Source organism: Littorina saxatilis, linkage group LG8 (assembly GCF_037325665.1).
Source record: "Littorina saxatilis isolate snail1 linkage group LG8, US_GU_Lsax_2.0, whole genome shotgun sequence".
NCBI lineage: Eukaryota > Metazoa > Mollusca > Gastropoda > Littorinimorpha > Littorinidae > Littorina > Littorina saxatilis.
In genome coordinates this window covers 31,015,026-31,029,597 of record NC_090252.1, presented here as the reverse complement: position 1 = coordinate 31,029,597, position 14,572 = coordinate 31,015,026, and positions in this window count along the sequence as shown.

Genomic DNA, 14,572 nt, shown 5'->3' with positions numbered 1-14,572 from the left:
CCTGGTTCTTCATGCCATTGTTGTCTACGGATTATACATGACATGTAAGTTGTTGGTTTCCTGCATGCCTTGTTAATGTATTTTACCTGAGTGTGTACCTGTGTGATGCTTTGCAACATACATGCGGGCATTTTTGGATGATGCCTAGATTCTTGTGCTTGGGCGCGTATTTGTTTGTGACGTTTGCTTGGAAGTGTTTGTGTTTTAAGGGGATATATCAATCTGTGAAATTGCAGCTTCCCTTGTTATACTGTTAGACTGTCATCATCAGTATATTGAAACAGACTGACTGCTTATGTTCCAAAATCCAGAATAAAAAACAACAACAACAACATCAAAGTGGTATGGAACATTTATGTTTAATGTTAGACAACATGAAACATTCTCAAGTACGTCGATTTCATGGTCGTATTAGCGCACATACATTCGAACAGTTATGAAAACTCAAGATGGTGAAAGGCATGACAAAAACAGTTTAAACTAACGTTTCATATTTTGTTTATATTCATCAGCGTTAACACTAGACAGATATGCCTTGTCATTTCGGCTTTGTCCAGCTTTCGAGCACGTTAACTGTTACGCCTTTTTGTTTGACAGTACACTACGTGCTGGTAAGCATACAATTCTTACCTTGTTGACTGATTGCTGTTGTCCCCAGATGCTGCTCCTCTTGGAAACGAAAACACCACATTCTGTAAAATTTCGTCAGAGCATCCTGATATTCTTCAGATCGTCTTAAGCAATCGTCTTCTTGTCTCTAACCATAAATGTCACCTGGTTTTGGACAGACGTGCTCCAAATGCTAACCAAAGCAAGTATTTCTTCATATACTCAGCTCATCCATTTGTGTTCTTGTGTGTGTGTTTGTGTGTGTGTGTGTGTGTGTGTGCGTGCGTGCGTGCGTGCGTGCGTGCGTGCGTGCGTGTGTGTGTGTGTGTGTGCGTGTGTGTGTGTGTGTGTGTGTGTGTGCGAGTGTGTGTGCTATGGGGTGGGGGTGGGAAGTGGGTGTAAGGTCGGAGGTGCGGTCGTGCAAAGCACCCTCTGATTGTTGCTCATAGTACCTATACTTGTAAACATGTGACAGTTTCTGTTACAATTTCATATCCATCTGATAGGTTCGCAACAGCTATGGTTTGCTCTGTGGAGAAGGGTCGATCCGCCCAAGAAGTAAATCTCATAATCATTATCCTCATTACTATCAAACATCTTCTTCTTCTACTTTTTCTTTTCTTCTTTTTCTTGTTTCTTCCACTTCTTCTTGTTCTTGTTCTTGTTCTTAGTAGTAGTATTAGTAGAAGTAGTAGTGGCAGTAGTAGAAGTAGTTGTGGTAGTAGAGATATAAGTAATACATGATTCTATCCATCTTTTAAGAATTGAAACATTTGAAAAGACAACAATAACTCTCAGAAGAAAATTACCCAACTTTTTTTTTTACCTCACTTTTGTTCATAGGTGATGAGGTCCTGCACTGCTTCTGGTTCCCATCCTTTGCAAACGGACCACCAGAATGCAATCCTATTAAGGATGGTTACAGACTTAACAAGATGTTGCCAGGCAAAGGAGTAATGATTTACATCCCACCAACATCTCCTGCTCAGTGGAGCTATGACGCACAAGTCATTTCGGGGAAACTGAAAGACCGAGTACTCTGTCATTTTGGTGAGCACTGTGAGCGGCTGTTCATGCACATGTGGTTCGTCAGATTAGAGAGAGAGAGAGAGATGGAGAGAGAGCGAGAGAAAGAGAGGGGGGAGAGAGAGAGAGAGAGATAGATAGAGATAGAGAGAGAGAGAGATGAGGGGAGAAAGAGAAAGAGGGAGAGAGAGACAGAGGAAGAGGGAGAGAGAGAGGGGAGGGAGAGAGAGAGAGAGAGAGAGAGCAAGAGAAAGAGAGAGAGATAGTACATTCCCTATATAACTTAATTAGCGTTAAGCATGATTGTCACAAACATACCTTGCTGTTTTCGAAAATATTAAAGCAGGTAGACAAGTCAGTGTATGCTTGGTGAGTTGGGATTTATGTCGTAAAGCCAGTTTGTTAATGAGTTTGGCTTCGTTGGATTTGGCGACTTTTATCACAAATAAATATTGGTTACTTTCAGCGCAACAGCAGCATGATGACGGCCCCACAATCATCGCTGTGCTTGTGCCTATCACAATCCTTGGAATTGTGGTTGTGGTTGCGTGTCTACTTTGGAAGAAAGGGTAAACTAGTGTATGTTAATGACATGTTCAAACCCCTGACTTATCCGCAAAAAAATAATGCACAGAAAGTATCAACAGCAAATTGGAGCATGCATCTACATGCCTAATGGGTTGTATTGCAGTGCTTTAAACGTTGTTACACTACTTATTGCGGATTGTGTATTTGTTGCTAAAGCCATTTTTAGTACCAATTTTATATTTGGTTAAATAAACACAGGCAGATATGATCTCCAAAAAGGTTAATTGTCCATTTCACAATTATGTGTGTGTTTGATTACAAAGTCTCGAGCAAAAGAGAAACGAAAGAGAACAATACAGTAAATTCTAAAACTGCCTTTTACCGAAAACCTTCCAATAAAAATGCACGTCATACTGTAGTTAATGGTATGCACCTTGCCCATATCCTTTCACATGTCATCCGTAAAAATGTATTCACATAAAAAAAACATGTTGTGTAGTTTCAGACTGTCAAAGATTCCTTGCTGCAAGAACTCTTAAAACTCGACGCCGTGAACTCAGGTGAGACATATTTATTTTCCCATATTTGCCTTTGAAAAAGTGATATGTTCATAATGGTGTACGTTGGACATGCTGACTTTACTAATGGGAAGATCAGCAAGTCAAATGACATGTGAAGTTTGTTCCATTCAGTTTATTTAGGATGCAGACAAAAACCTCACTATAAAAACAATGTAACATAATGAACAGCAAGAAACTATCATTATACAAAGAATCATTCTTGTTATAAGAATATGCAAATAAAGAATATCCCTCTTTGAAGGATATTTAAAAATATGGTAATTAATTAACACATTTTTGCTTTGGCAACATAATTAACATTATAGTTTTCTCAGAAAATGGATTATCAGTGGTAATGACTAACACATCACTTGTGAAATTCCACAAGAAAATACAAACATTTAGTTCATAAAGACCCACGGATAGCAAAAGTTGAACTAAAATACGTAATAAAGTGCTAAAACGAACAGTTTCATACAAGAATACAAGAATGAATAAAAAATAAAAAATAAATACCTAAAGTTGTGTCAACAAGCAGGAAAATGCACAGATCATCATCATGATTACAAAACGTGCTGCTTCCTTCAAATCAAAATCAAGAGTGGCACAAAACAGAGGGAAAAGTTCCAAAACTGCAGGATCATCACTCCCTTGTCCTGCAGCCAGACGGAAAAAGTCCTCTGCATACACTGTTTTTACGAGGTATTATCCAAACAACATGATCAAACCGCTGTTATAAATGTATCATGTCACTGACCATAAAAGTAATATATCATTTGAAAGGCGATACATTCCACTGAGATGACGTCATTAGATTGCTATGTCATAAATGATGAGGTTCCAAAAAAAGTCACTTTTCGTTTGTGCTTCAAAACGAGGTACTTTGTCAAGAACCATGGAAAACTTCTCTTTTTTGAAAGAGTGTAGTTGGGCAATGATAAAAAAAATTCTACAAAGTTGAAGAAAGTTACATGAATCAAAGCTCCATATCTTACAATCTGACAAAAGAAAAGGACAATCAAACCTGGAGGAAAGGGAAATAACTCTGACAAGCCAAAAAGACTTCCAAAGAGCGTTTCAAACGAGAATAATGCAGCTGTTGTGCCAAAACTGAAGAACTAAAATTAAAACGTGTACATACGAGTATTAAGTTCAAGACTTAAACTTTCATATAAAACAGTCAAAAGAATTCTACAGAATGATCTTCCGCTTCCGGTGCCTGATTAGCTGAGGAAACAACGGGTTCCTCTTGCATTCGATCTGCTTACTGATTATGAGACTTTGGTTTCCTTCTGCTTTATTGCTAGAAAACACAGAAACAAAGCGTGTTTTGGCCAAAATGACGAGGTGCACCAAATTTGTAAACGAGGTTTTCAAAGCAGAAACAGGACTTATTTGCTGTATATTTCGACCACGATGGTCCCCTTGATGTCGATATTCTGTGTGCTAGCAGGACTGAGATTGTTACATACTATGCAGAAACCTTTTTACCCAAACTTACGCACGAGTTTAGTAGTCAGCGAACAAACTGCAAAACCCAGACTGCCCCTCTCCTTCATGAAAATGCCAGTCACCACAAAAGAAGGGCCGTAACTCTATTCCGAAAAATCCAAATGATCCCATTTGGGCATTCACATATGTTTCAGACCTGATTTTCACCCTTGGGATTTCTGGTTATACCCTCTATGAAAATCAGACTTTTTGCAAAGACGTTTTACTGCAGCCAGGACCAACAAAAAGCTGTCAAATCAGAGCTCAAAAGCAACCCAAACTAGGGCCCTCTTCTGAACGGCTTATAGGCCCTTGTGACTTTACATCGATGTCGGAGGAGAGTAGTTCTAATGACTGCTGTAATTGGGCCAGATAAGCCAAACAGTCTCCGCAAAAATCACATTTGATCATTATTTTTGTTTGGATCATATCTTGTAGTACCTTAACATGTACTTAGCAATCACTGTTCCAAAGTCATCCTCAGATAGAGCTTTGTAGACTGGTGTGCAGTGCAAGGGAGATAATCACAATATTGCGTTGACTAGAGTAAAGACAACAGCATCAATTTGCACTTTCCTTGCCCAGTGACTCTGCCCCAACTGAAATAAGTGACTGTACTCTTCAAAATTAAAGCAATGCATGTTCACACATGTAACGTTTAACCTCTTATAGTGAACACACTAAAATGTTGTGAAAATGGAGAACACCTTCCATTTTGAAATGGTGGGTTGCAATGAGGATAGTTATTACTGAAGATACAGAGAGAGACAGAGAGAGAGGGAGAGAGAGAGAGAGAGAGAGAGAGAGAGAGAGAGAGAGAGAGACCCCACAGTGACACTTTAAAGGCCCACTCCAACTCTTTCACCGCGGAGGCCTCACCCTGAATCCTCTCAGGTATTGTAGGTACCAAATAGATATTTGTGTATGTGCTTAGAACAGGGTAAACACAAACACGGATTGTAATATACACCTGTCCATTTTAGATGACACTTAAAAATGTACGAAATGAAATAAAAGCTACAACAACAACAAGTCGCGTAAGGCGAAATTACTACATTTAGTCAAGCTGTGGAACTCACAGAATGAAATTGAACGTAGTCCGCCGCTAGTGCAAAAGGCAGTGAAAGTGACGAGCCTGTTTGGCGCGGTAGCGGTTGCGCTGTGCTTCATAGCACGCTTTACTGTACCTCTCTTCGTTTTAACTTTCTGAGCGTGTTTTTAATCCAGACATATCATATCTATATGTTTTTGGAATCAGGAACCGACAAGGAATAAGATGAAATTGTTTTTAAATTGATTTCGAAAATTTAATTTTGATCATAATTTTTATTTTTTTAAATTTTCAGAGCTTGTTTTTAATCCAAATATAACATATTTATATGTTTTTGGAATTAGAAAATGATGAAGAATAAGATGAACGTAAATTTGGATCGTTTTAGAATTTTTTTGTTTTTTTTTACAATTTTCAGATTTTTAATGACCAAAGTCATTAATTAATTTTTAAGCCACCAAACTGACATGCAATACCGAAGTCCGGCCTTTGTCGAAGATTGCTTAGCCAAAATTTCAATCAATTTGTTTGAAAAATGAGGGTGTGACAGTGCCGACTCACCTTTTACAAAAAGCCGGATATGACGTCATCAAAGACATTTATCGCAAAACAGAAAAAACATTTCCGGGGATATCATTCCCAGGAACTCTCATGTCAAATTTCAGAAAGATCGGTCCAGCAGTTTAGTCTGAATCGCTCTACACACACACACACACACACACACACACACACACACACACACACACACACATATACACCACACCCTCGTCTCGATTCCCCCTCTATGTTAAAACATTTAGTCAAAACTTGACTAAATGTAAAAACAGCATATACATGTATCTGCTTTATTGAGAAGACGAACAATCGAATTGAATGGTTCAATTTGCAGTTGTCTGAATAAAAAGATTAAGAGTGTTCCATTTGTTTGTAGTTTGGCTGCATACAGCTTTAAAACATTCTGTCGAGAGCTACTATAGTCTCCCAAAACCCTTTTATTCCATGGTTCTTTGAACAATGGCTGTTTAAAATTATCTGACCATTACGGGTAAAAAGATATGAAAAGAAACATATTGACACACGTAATAGTTTTCAAGTTCTGAAACCCCCACTACATTCACTCATCATTTCTTACACTAACACTTATAGTAAATGAACTCACAGAGGAAGACATTTTTTAGGAAAAAACAGCTTGGCTGATCATTTTTCTACACACAAACTCAATCTGAGCACAACAATGATTATTTCACAGACCTTTTATTATTTAGGAATAAACAGTTTACATTTTTTTTTAGGTTGTCTGTCATTTTAATTCAGGACTGTGCTGCCGTAGTTGTATAAATGTGATCACAGTTGTGCTAAAGATAAAGCAATTCTTTGCATAAGGAAAGCAAAACCTAACGCTAAATGCCACAGGCTTTTCTCTTGCTTTTTTAAGAGTACGGTTAGAAGTAGTAGGGGAGACAATTTGATGCACAGATTGAGAGGTCTAATCTGATGAGACCATGACCTACCATTACGAGAAGACTTAAAATCTAGCCGAACCTTAACTATTCATAATTTTAGAATTGAAGGTAACCTCGTGGTCAGAAAATGCAATGTTTGAAACCAAAGAAAAGGTCGTCCCAAAATTTGCAGTGCAGTTAAGTGGTAATATACATTAAACAATGCATGCAAGCTCGTTTTTTCTTCTTGTATTTTGCAACTTCTGAACACAATAATGCTCATGATTTATTACAATTGTAATGTACATATATCGAATACTACTCCAATATTTACTATTTCGATTAAGCTTCCTGATTTTTTTTTTGTATAAGATAATGCTTTTGAAAGTTTATGTTGTCGAACGTCAATTATTTTTTTCAACATGTTTTATTTACTTCTTTTACGTAGATATATAACATCACAACAACATCAGACATACATGACTATGCTACGTGCATTCTCAAAAAACAAAACATAAATAGCCCATACTTCATTTCAAAAATATATTTATACACACTTCATCTCCTTTCTTATCTTTCCATAAACATAATTATGTAATAGTATTAACAGCAACGAAATCATGTTCTCTGCATAATTACTACTCGTGAATTAAAAAATAGTGAGGAACAACATATAAATCATCCTTATCTTGCTCAAGTCAACTAGCGACATGCAGACAAGCGGAATGTTTTATGTCCAAATACAGACTAGAAAACATCAACCTCATAATTATTAACTCCAAAAACAAATCTCCTCAACTCACTATCAACGCCACATTCATCATCCTCACAAACTCGACCAAAAGCAGAAAACAATCAATCATTTGACAATATCAGAGGTTTAAATGGGTACCACTCCAGAGAAAATGTATTAAACGTAAAAGAAACCTTTTTCTCAAATCTCTTTTAAATGCTACCAGTGTAGGAACAACTTTTGCATACTTACTACTTTTAAGATATTGATCATTACCAAACAAAATAAACTTTTCATTAAAGGAAATGTTCTCAACAATGTGACAAAATGAACGTACATAACGACACATCCACAAAAAATGTTGAATGCTATCTCTCTCATCTCGGCATAAATGACACACCACGTCTTCGACTACTCACAACTGTTTTAATAGCCTTATCTGGTACCAAAATCCTATGCAATACTCGGATTTGAAACCGCTTAAGTTTCACTTCAGAAATGTTTGTTACATACTTCAAACATAATTTCCAATCAACATCACCTTCTAATTTATCTTCCCATTTTTTTACAACAATTTGGTCGTTTTCCATCTTGTATTAATTTTTCATAACACAAATGTGCTCCTTTCATTTGAGAATAAATGACTCACACGGATTTAATACCATCAATCATACTATTATTCTCCAAAACAATATCAACGTTTTGTATATATCTTTTACTTGCTCCCACACATCCTAAGTACCTAAACAAAATCGTTTTAGTTTGATACTTTTCACAAAACTCGTTATATGTATAAAAACGTCCATCATCAACTGGTCGATAAACTAGACTTTATTATCAAACCAATTCTCAAACAAACAAGTCTTATTCATTCCCAATTTTAAAATGATTGTTTAAAAATGGGGTTCTGCTAATATTTCTTCGGAAGTTTCTAACTCTATTTTATACGGAACCTGTTCATAAACATTGAACACATCTTTGCGAGCTCTTTTCAGTTAACAATGCTTTTCCCCAAGCACAATTAAACTGCTCTAAAGAAATGATTTTGGACCCTTGAAAGCACCCAGTATAATTTTTAATTAAGCATTTTGATTATTCTTTTGACGTGCCCTTGTACAATTCATGATAGCTAGTCTTTTAAGTTGGCCTTATTTTTTGCGGAACTAAAATTTGCAGAAAACGTAAAAGAGAAAGATTTCAGATTTTGTTAGTCACAATTGTGTCTCGCTCTAAACATGGTCGGTTGGTTATTAGTTGGTATCGTCTATTCAGCAATTATTGCTATCTAAGACCGAAGCAAGTGTGTTTCCTTTTTCAGTTCGCATGGCAAGCTCCATGCTTCAAACTACACTCAGGTCTATCTCTAAGAGGTTCACATGTTCATGTGTGAATGAGCATTGTTTTAATTTTGAATTGTACTCCGTTTGGGCAGAGTCACTGTGTAAAGAAAGTTCGTCTCAGTGCTGTTGTCTTTACTCTAGTCAATGAAAAATTGTGATTTTCTTCCTTGCACTGCATGCAAGCCTGCTAAGCTATATCTGAGGATAACTCTTGTGTAATTGTTTCCCCTGCCATTGAAAACGGCAGTCTTGAGGAATACCATGTGTGTCAGTTACAACTATAGGCATTTGTTTTTTTATTAAACGCCCAAAGCTTAGTATTGTTGAATCTTTTCCTATGTTAGCAGTGAATATTTTGTATTCTTTAAGTTACTAAAAGTAGTCGGGTGCACAGAACTTTGTTCGTCTGGCGGCAGAAAAAGCGAGTGATTTTCCTGCAGTTCTGGAACTTTTACCTCTTATCTGTTTTGCGCCACTCTTGATTGTGATTTAGAGGAAGGAGCTCGTTTTATAATCATGATGATGATTTGTACATTTGCCTGCTTTTGACACTACCTTAGCTCAGTGGCTGTACTGTCACGCTACAATGCTGTCACGTGGCTCCGGGCGTGGCTGGCTTAGGTTGGTGTTACACATATGCCTAGAGTTCTGGGTTGTTTTTTCGTGAGGTTTTTGTTTGCATCCTGAATAAAGGGAATGGGACAAACTTCAACTGTCGTTTGACTTGCTGTTGTTTGCATATCACTGAAAAAAGAAAGTTTGAAAACGTTCATAACTGTTCAAATTTGTTACTTCAAATCTTGTTAAAAGTTCTGATCTCCTTTAGAAAATTAAAAATCTTGTCCAAGAATTCTAAGCATAGTTGGTCTCAAGTATATTTGTGTGTGTGCATGCGCGTGCACTCATGCACACACAATGCAACATACACAACTAGAAAGAGAGATTTTCAAGTATTTTGTGTTACTATTTTTGTTACACTGTGTATATTTTGTCATAATTCCTATTTTGGGATTTTTTCAGGATACTTAAAGTGATGGTCAATGGATGATGACGCAGACAGAATTATACAGTGCTGAGAACGTGTGCCTTGCTGCTGGTGATCTTGAGTACGCTATGACTTTTCCTGGATAATTGCACTAAAAATCAGTTTAAACCATGTCCAAAGTATATTTTGTCCAAACCTTTATATTTTCTTGTTACAAACTTTGTACAAAGAAAATGAAGTAGTGTATACTCTTGTGGCACTGTCTCACTGTAGTCGATAGCACAAAATCCAGGTGGTGTTCCCAGTGACGACAGCTTGACTGTGGTAAAACAACACATTGTCTTTCCCCAGACCGTGATTCAGAGATACAATATGTGATACGTTGATTGGTGACAGAAAGGTAAGGTTTAACAAAAGAACCTGAACAAGTACAACAAAACACAGTTCAAGAGAGATAAGTGTCTTGATATCATGATAATCAGTTTGTTTGTCTGTTTGATTGTTTTGTGGTGACTGACCCGTGTAAATGAATGGAATAGAAAGAAAGGGTCAGCGTACCAACACCACATGAGTACAGAACCAAAGGTACTTAAACATTGTTTCATTTAAGCCTTCACTTACAAATATATATTTTTGAATCCTTCAGGTTACAAACAAAACAAACCCAGAGAAGCCTACAAAAACTTGTTTGTTTTTCTTCAAAACATGATTTTTGTCCCGTTAAAATGTTTGTAATTCTATTCATAGGAACAACTTAAAATGCAAAACAGCTGAAATAAAGTTTACGACATTAAAACATTCCAAATACGATCCGCGCATGACATAGGTAAAGGGAGACAATCCAAAACGATAATTTACATACATTTCTCAGAGAACGACAGAACATTAAACTTGCCAAGCTGATGCTATCATGTGATGTTTGTTTTCTATTTTGCTTTATCTCACGTTGATTTAATGCATAGTTTTCATTTCCATTTTGCCAAAGTAAATATTTTATGAAAACAAACGAATGGATATGATTGCTTATTAAAGATATAATACGAACTTTATACCGGTAACAAATACTGGTTCCAAAGATAACCTGCCATAGGAATAACAGAAACAACTATATTCAACAACCACTTTATGTAAGAACTATGCATTATTGTTGCTTAATCGCATACTTCCTGATGAAAAATGTACAATGTTTGTGACTGTAATTTTCTTTCTACTGTATAAGCATCGAAAACAGTGAAAATGAAAGCACACTGACTGGCAGTAGGACACACCTCCCTTCCCGGATTTAGAACGCGTTTCGTGTCGTAACAGATTATCCACTTATTAGCCATATCCGTATAATGAAATAAACATTAGGAAATGGCAGAAGTTTACAACTATCGACATTCTCTATCAGTGCAATAAAAAAAACAATCTTTAGAACTTGCATTTACGACATGTCGTGCGTGAGAACGTGTCAGTAAACAAGCACTTCTTGCCTGGCTGAAGAACCCTACGAGTCAATCTAAAATTTACAGACAAGTAATGGAAAGCAGTCTGCGGATAAACATAACAAACTGCATGCTGATGAAAAAGTGTGTTCATCCCTGCTCTGGATAGTAAAAGACATCGGACTGATGACAAAGTGGCAGCGTTCACCCGAAAAGATATTTTTCAGATTATCGCTTCTACATTTTATTGCACGTACTTGGGGCAGATCTGAATTTCACACTGGAAGATGACAAATTGGTCTTGTGAGTTGAGAACCACATTTATCAGGTAACTTACCAAACCGGAGTGTGTGTGTGTGTGTGTGTGTGTGTGTGTGTGTGTGTGTGTGTGTGTGTGTGTGTGTGTGTGTGTGTGTGTCAGTGTCTGTGTGTGTGTGTGTGTGTGTGTTTGTGTGTGTGCCGGATTACCACCATTAACGCACCCTTTTGGACTTTTCTACGGAACCTTACTATGCCTGCTGTGACATTCACGAGGATTATTGTGATTCTTGAACAATCGTGTGCCTGTGCTGAACTTGCAGAAAGACAAACGGCGTCGGAACGGTATACTTGCTGCCAAGTGTGCACGCCCAGAGCGCAGTGTGAACCGAGAGGGAGTGTGTCATTGTGTGGAAGATTTGCTTGATTGATTTATTCATGATTTAATTTGCTTTTTGGTTCGATGGAAAAATATGTGTACGTTATACTTTGTATTTTGTGGTGTGATTCGCCCGAATGCGAGACCCCCATCCCCGAACGCCTCTGTGGGTAGAATTGTATACTTGTGTGAGTAACGTGAGTGTGTAGATGAGTTCAACGCAACAGCTAAGTTTCAGCCTGACAAAGAAATTCGAGTGACACAGCTAAGGGCTGTACTTGTTATTTCTCTATTAAAACAAATGTTTCAAGATCTTTAGGCCAATAAAAATAAATTGTCTGTTTCTAATAACATGGGTAAACAAAATAGGGTAGGTAGGTAGGGATTTTTAATTTTTTTTTGCCAGGATAGAATTCTTGAAAATAACTAAATGACACAAAGAGACAAGACTCGCTATAGATAGATTGATAAACAAAATTTAAAAAATGTGACAAAGGATATAAAATGATTGTTTTACCTGGTCTGGAATCTTCAGTAGTAATTGCATAAAAAAGTCTGATATATCAATTATCATGTTAACTTTTTCTTAAAATGGGTGCGCTAAATCCTAGTCTGTTTGTTTTTTAATGGACTAAGCATCCTTGGACTGACAGAAAAGATGTATTTTAAATATGTCCAGTTGCTTAAAATTACTTATTTTTCTAATTGGAAGAGAATATGCACTCTTTTGTGTTCAAATGGGTAGGGGGCGGGGGTAGTAAAAGGATCACAGTTCAAGATTGTACGCGACAAGAGGTGTGTTTCTTTTAACTGTGATAAAGAGCAAAAACTTGGTATCTAACACTATTTCTGAACACTGTAACCACTTTAGCACTTTTAATTTATTTTTTTCTGTCTTCCAAACTTCTAATTCAGCTTCAAAAATGAGAAGAAAAAAAAGTGTTTTTTTCTGAATTCAACAGTTAAATCACTATGTTGGATATCTATTTTACTTCCCTATTTATCTTCTTAAGTTTTTGATCATCTGATTACCTTGCTTTCCTATTTGGAAGATAATATGCACTCTTTACTGAAAAATGGGTAGGGGGTGGGGGATAGTAAAAGCATCAAAGTTCAAGATTTTGCGCGACAAGAGGTGTGTTTCTTTTAACTATGATGAAGAGGGATAACTCAACTTGGTATCTAACACTATTTCTGAACACTGTAACCACATTAGCACTTTTAATTGTTTTCCCCTGTCTTCCAAGTTTTAAATTCAGCTAATAAAATGAGTAAAAAAGTGTTTTTTTTCTGAATTCAACAGTCTAATTACTATGTTGGATGTTCTATTTTGCTTCCCTATTTCTGTTCTTAAGTTTTTGATCATCTGATTACCTTGCCTTTCTATTTGGAAGATAATATGCACTCTTTTCTGAAGAATGGGTAGGGGGTAGGGGTAGTAAAAGCATCACAGTTCAAGATTTTGCGCGACAAGAGGTGCGTTTCTTTTAACTGTGATGAAGAGGGATAACTCAACTTGGTAGCTAACACTATTTCTGAACACTGTAACCACATTTGCACTTTTAATTTATTTATTTCTGTCTTCCAAGCTTTAAATTCAGCTAATAAAATGAGTAAAAAAAGTGGGGGTTTTCTGAATTCACCAGTTAAATCACTGTATGTTGCATGTTCTATTTTGCTTCCCTATTTCTGTTTTTAAGTTTTGATCATCTGACTACCTTACTTGTCTATTTGGAAGATTATGCACTCTTTTCTGAAAAATGAGTAGGGGGTAGGGGTAGTAAAAGCATCACAGTTCAACATTTTGCGCGACAAGAGGTGTATTTCTTTTAAAATTTGTGAAGAGGGATAACTCAACTTGTTATTTAACACTATTTCTGAACACTGTAACCACTTTAACACTTTTAATTTATGTTTGACTGTGTTCCATGCTTCAAATTGGGCTTCAAAAATGGATACATACGGGGTTTTTTCCAAATTCACCTGTAAAATCTTTATGTTTGATGTTCTATTTTGCTTCCCTATTTCTCTTCTTCAGTTTGTGATCATCCGATTGTTTTTTTGTTAACATATTCACAATAAAATATCACAAATTCTTCAGTAGGGTTTGCGTGAAAAAATCTCATACCTATGCTCAAACTTCAGTCGTTATCTCAAAATTTTGCGCGACAAGCTCTATTCATTTTGTTTTTTCCTGATAAACAAAACACTGAACTAACATAAAAACAAACCTTTAAAACTGCCTAACCACTTTGAAATATGGCCTCAGGTGTATACTCCAGCCTTAAGTGCCTTGTTATTGTGTGTCATCCTTTATCGTGTTGTTACTTAGTGTGTGTGTGTGTGTGTGTGTGTGTCTGTGTGTGTGTATGTATGTGTGTGTGTTGTGTGTGTGTGTGTGTGTCATCAACATATCCCTGGCCACAGGCGTCGTTCCCGACTGCTTCAAGTCTGCCGTTGTCCGCCCACTCATCAAGAAGCCCGGCCTTGACGTCAACGAGTTGAAGAACTACCGTCCTGTGTCCAACCTGCCCTTCCTCTCCAAGCTTCTGGAGCGTATCATCCTGGAGCAGTTGAGCGCCCACCTGTCTCGGAACTCGCTGATGCCAGTGTACCAGTCAGCGTACCGCCCTCACCACAGCACCGAGACGGCGCTCCTGCGAATCACCACGGACCTCCTGAACGCAACAGATAGCGGTCTCGTCTCTGCCCTTGTGCTGCTGGACCTTTCCGCGGCCTTCGA